Genomic DNA, 6,301 nt, shown 5'->3' with positions numbered 1-6,301 from the left:
AAGAAACTAAGTCTTCAGTAAGAAAATAATCTCAATACAGATAACTACATTAGGTGTAATCACTAGAACAGAGTTTCCTCAAAATACTGTAATTTAGATTTATTATTCTATATTTTTTACATACGTGCAGCTGTGAGCAAAAGTGTATTAATTTATTGTCCACAGCCGCAAACTGTGAAGTATTTTTAAAGTTGCAGGCAACAATAACAAATTTCAAACAGGTAATATTTATTGAATAATAATATCATTACTAAATAAAAGTCATTCTAAAATTAGTTTTCATTTCAATCAGTTCGATACTTTTCTATTAATGGTCATCTACGTTAATAAATTTATTTCGATTCCTAACTATGCTAAAAATAGGTTTAAAAGTTATGTTACTGCTCAGATCAATAACTTTGCTCAATACAAATCAAATACTTTTTTCTGAACTACTGTTTTCACTACCAAAAATAAACAAAATATTATAAGATTTATGTAGAGAAGAATCTGCTCTTTCTATTGGTTGTAAAAGGTCCATCGGCAATGTGCTCTTAACTATATAATTTTATTGAAAGATGTTGAAGGATGGGATGGCTTTTCTAATGGGTTTAACAAATTAATTAATATCTTAACAAATCCATAGAGCAGGAGTTTCAACTTTTATATTATTGCTTGTTGTTAAGCATAGTTTGTGTTTCTAATTGCTTAGACACTATAGAAGCTGTTTTATTTATGTCTAAAGTGAGAATTCAGAGCAGAGATGCATTGTCATGTGACACAAACAGGTGACGATGCCAAATTTATTGAGATACATTGGTAATAAAGTTGTTTAATTAAATTTTGAATATAACTCTGTAAAAGTTTATGACATGCACACTTTGACTTTTTCTTAGAAAAATAGTTAAGACAAATACAAGTGCATTGCATGGTGCATTTACTGGAAAGCTCTCAGTGTGTTTAAAGCAAAGCAATATCTGTAATCAATCCAGTCTATCATGTCCCAGACTGAGGAAACATGGCGTTATATTTGAAAAATAACAATAATGCCATTCTTTTTAGGATGTAGGTACTACCCACATGACAGATGGTCACTTTAACTTCAAACCACTTGGGGACATTACCTGACTAGCCAGTGGAAAAGATCCATTGTCTGCTTCTATACAGTATGCTCTATGTTAAATAAACCTTTACCAAGATATAGCATATATGACACCACAGTTGAATGACCTAGTTTCGTGAATAGCTAGGGCAAGGAGAAGTCGGTGGCTAACTTTCTATATTAAGAAAATATATTAAGTGTGCACAGAAATTTTGAACATTTTTGTATTAAATAAGGGGTTGGAAACACGTAACATGTATTAATACCACACTTTCTCTTTTCTCTTTACTTTAAAAACTCAAACTCCAATTAAACATCCCATTTGTTGGTCAATAAATTGGTGTAACATACTTTTATCCCTGAACAACAATACAGACAAATACAATGAGAAACATAACTTTACATTAAAAACACAATATTACAAGTAGAATTAAAGGATTGCTCAAACAAACGAGCTCTTTGCACAATATCAAAGATCAAATTAAAATATACATTTAGAAATAAGCATAATTATATAAGACAACCTTGTGCATAAAAGGAGATAAAAATCTGTTACAACACGAAACATGAAATTGACGGTAGGTAAAATAACACAAACAAAAACAACACTAACAAAAAAGATATGCAAAACATACCTTTTAACACTAAATACCAAACACAAAAGCTTCTTACATAAAAAGTGATACAAACAAGAAATAAGCTTTCAGTAGAAAATAAATCTTCAATACAGATAACTACCATTAGGTGTAATAAAACATAACATAAAATGAGCCTTTGAAATTGCAAATAAAGCTATATGAAACAATTTTTTATTAAAATGCATATATATTAAACCATTCAGAAAATGTTTATAAAAAACAATAGCAACAAGAAAGATAGAATGACATGAAATAACACTTTGCACACAAAACACATATATATTTATATAAAATTGATCATTAGTACATACATATATACAACAAAGTAAAAACTCAAAAGATTAAAAGGAATGGTAATAATGAGACATAATCAAAAATGAAATAACCCTTACATATATTTTTACAATGTTAATGCAATTAAACTTGCATGGCTTTATTGTTAAATATTTACACAAAGACAAAAAAGAGGGAAAAGATAAATAAATCATAATAAATACATACATACAAAATGTGTTAATCTTGGATCTTCCTATCGTTACTTCAACCCTGGCAGTAGATCCTCCAATGCAATGGTTGACTTCTAGCTACTCATTGTTCTTTGGTATATAGTCTCTTTGGTTCCGAGTCTGTTCCAGCTCTGCCTAAAGATAGTATACCTCTTCCTCCAGCTGAGTAAGATGATCGTTTTTCTTCAAAAGATGGTCTTCTTTCCAACTATACATCACACAGTCCTCCTCCGCACGGCTGCTTGTTCATGAAAGTGACACTATAATGTCAATACCTGCTGAAGCATAAGTTTTGTTTTTCAGCACGAGTATAGTTGGCAGTTGTATTTTCCATGGCCACTGAGATTGCATCTAGAATTTCTTGTCAGGTGGAGGCTTGTTTGTTTGTTTTTAATTATGCACAAAGCTACACAAGGGCTATCTGTGCTCTGCCCACCACGGGTATCGAAACCCGGTTTCTAGCGTTGTAAGTCCGCAGACATACCGCTGTGCCACTGGGGGGCGGCAGGTGGAGGAGGTGCAACAATTAATGTGGAAGAACCCATGTTCACATCTAACATTGTGTAGCTCTCCTCTTTGATGATTAATCCATCACCACCTGGCTGCTGGATTCCAATGTGGTCAAAGATTCTCAGCACATAGATCCGAGTTCCAGGAAGGTCCTATTGGACTTTGAAATATGGTGCCATGAAACTTTGCTCAATAGCTTGAAAAACAACGATGACAGCATCATTTTAGTTTTTTAAATCTTACAATAAAAATGATTTTCCTAAATGTGGGGCTAATTAAGTGGAAATCACTGAATGTGGTGCAAATATTTCGTTGTGAAACACCACCTGATAGCTCAGAAAGCAAGGAATGCCATTTACTTTCAGTCATTGATCTTACAATCAGTGACTGTCTTAGCATCTGATCCAGCAGTTAATCCCAGCCGTAGCTTTCAGGAAGTTAATATTGACATCTCAGCTGACCACTAAAACTATCCTGTGCCTCTTCTCCAGGTGTTTCCTCATGTGATTCATCTTGCACAGCATCTTCCTCCTCAAAAGAAGTGCTGAGATGACACAAAACAGCACTTTAATAATTCTCTGGATTGTCTGTCTATCCCTTTGATTCCTAGTTAAGCCATTGTGTGAGAGATTTGTCAGCAATAAATAATCATTGATTGTTGACGTGCTCAGTATGGTTTTTTCACCACATGACTGCTGAACCTCGTATATCAATTGACAAATCTGTCTGGGAATTTGATAAATTCCTGTTCGGCCTTCATCATTTTTATGTTGTGAACAGATGATGCAGTACAAAATCTAAAGGGTGAAATTTCTACCATACAGGTAGTGCGAATAGTGTTTGATGAAGACCACAGTTACAAGCATCTCCTTCTTTGTTCTGCAGTATCAGCATTCAGGAATGATAAGTATGCAACTAGTATATACTATCATACATCCCACTTTCTCCTGTAACTTTGATAACATTGCCACTATTCCACTATCACTGGCTTCAATATCAAACAAGATCTCACAGTCCTGTCATCAATATTCCAGCACTATAGCTTTAATATAACATGCTTTAGAACAAGATTGCTTGTTCAGACTCCTAAGTTCATCTATAATATGAGAGCTTCAGGGAGAGCAATTAATGGTATAGCAATTGTAGAGAAACTGGCCAAACAACTGACTTTACATTTGGTCATAATGGTCAGTATCACACCATGTTATAACCAATACATTCCTCTTATGTGCACATAATTTCAACATAATGTTCAATAAAATGTTTCAACATAATTTTTATCTACTGAAGGAACATTCTGAGATTTTTAGGAGGAGACTTAAATGTGCAGCCAAACGCCAAGACTTCATCGACAAGATACCTTTACCATTTCATTCTCTTCAGTGTAGAAACTACCTCAAGTACTGAATACACAACAACACTGTGCCCTCATTCTTCCTCACAATCATTACTGGAGATGGCCATGCACTCTATATAAGTTTTTGTATTCCATTCTTTAACATCTGGTGTATTTTGTTGATTACTATATTCACAATACTGCAGAGAAGCCTGCATTGCAGTTGCTTAATCAGACTTGCTTCTCCTCTGTTTATGTAATGATGAGTTTTATTTTTACCCAGTCAGCCATTTGTTCCCACATACATATTGTCATAGTCAACTAACAGATCATTGAGCTTTTGTTGGTTAACGGGATCATTATTGCTTGCATATCTTAAACCAGGGATCTCAGATGTGTTGGCAACTGAGTATTTGCTTTTGGACTTGGCAAAATGGAAGTAATGCTAGTGATATTGCTAGCTTTGGTGGCTTCCTCTTTGCTTCCTAGCCAATGACCATTACAATGTGGTGCTGGATAGCCAAATGCCCATAATTACAGAACAACACTGATACGTCATCCTTTCTCAGACAGATTTCTGTGCATTTTATGTGTTGGCTCTATCACCATTTTATATGACATCAAAACACCAGACTTCATTCATTGTAAATCAAAGAACACCATTTTTATACACAGAGCATCTGTGACTCCATCCACAGTATCAGATGAATTTCCTTCAGATATACATATCACCTGTTGCATAAACAAGACTGATTGATAATTTCCATAGTATGTCAATCCCTGGGATACCAATGTCAAACCCATATTCAAGAATGACTACCTTTGTTCTGTAGCTAACTTAACCAAAACACCATCAGATACTTGCCTCTCCAATCACATCTACTCCATCCCCATTCAACACAATAAATTTAGTGTTAACTGGCCAGGGTGGCAGCTTCACTCAGAATATTTTATATATACATGACGAGATCAACCAATGTTTTGGTAGCTCCTGTATCAACCAGAAACTCTTTATGTCGCTCTTATATCTTCACAGGAACATATCAAGCACATCCCAACCTTGATAATGTTGGGCTGACCACCAAACCTTTGGGCACAACTTGACTGTTTTTAAAGAAGAAGTAGCAGCAGCTACAGTTCACTGTTGACCTAGGAACATTTGTTGTGCAGTTGGTCAAACTGTAGCCTCACCTATCTGGCTGTACAGGAAGGCATGAGCAGTTCACTGTGAAGAGACCCTGCTACTCACACTGATCTCAGATGCATTGGCTCTCTCTTCTGGAGTGATCTCTTGGCAAAGGCATTATTGTCATCAGCTTTTTCAAGCCTTGAACTCGGTTTCCACCAAATAAAAAAAAATAGTGCAACTGTATTCCAATGCCATAGTTGCATCTCACTCAAATACTTAATAACATCAATGACTGGATCATTCAAACTGAGAGTCTTCGGCGTTGGTTTGTATGTTCCCAAGTCCAACCATTTTCAGAAAGTGTTTCAGATTATACGCTACCACACCCTTGAATATGAGGGTGTTGTTTTCTGTTTGTTTGGTTGTTTGTTGGTTCCATACTAGTGAGATAACGTATTCTTGTGTATGTTGTTAAGCACAACATACACAATCGACTATCTTTGCTCTGCCCACCACCGGTTTCAAAACCTGGTTTCTAGCGATGAAATTTCGCGAACATACCGCTGTGCCGCTGGGGGGCTGTTGTTTTCTTCACCTTAATCATAGTTACCTCTATTTTTGGCATACAATTCTCACTCATGGAATCTCAACCAGGACCATGCTGAGATGTCTTAAATGTTGGGGTTGCTATGTAATGGACTCGTACAGAGACCTCTACACTGAAACGATTGTCAGATCCCTGCCATCAGGTCACATAATGGTAAATTAACCACCAGTATATCTAGTCACCAGGGTCCAATTATGAGTGGCATTGATCAGAGCAGGATTTGAACTACACTGGTCAGCAAGTACAACAATTTTTATTTCAACACAAATAAAAATCTAGGGCAAAGATAAAGGTACTGTGTGGCACCTTTACTGAAGAGTTAATTATGTCCCAGACTCAGAAAGTATGGCATTATATACAAAGCACAACAATATCATTTTTCTCAAGGTGTAAGTACTACCTATGTGACTAACAGTCACTCTCCCTACAAAATAAGGGACATTGTATCCTTGGAGAATCATCCGACTTGCCAACAGTCAAAATCTCTGTGTTCT

Source organism: Limulus polyphemus, unplaced genomic scaffold (genome assembly GCF_000517525.1).
Source record: "Limulus polyphemus unplaced genomic scaffold, Limulus_polyphemus-2.1.2 Scaffold848, whole genome shotgun sequence".
Taxonomy (NCBI): Eukaryota; Metazoa; Arthropoda; class Merostomata; order Xiphosura; family Limulidae; genus Limulus; species Limulus polyphemus.
Note: the sequence above shows the minus strand (reverse complement) of the source record.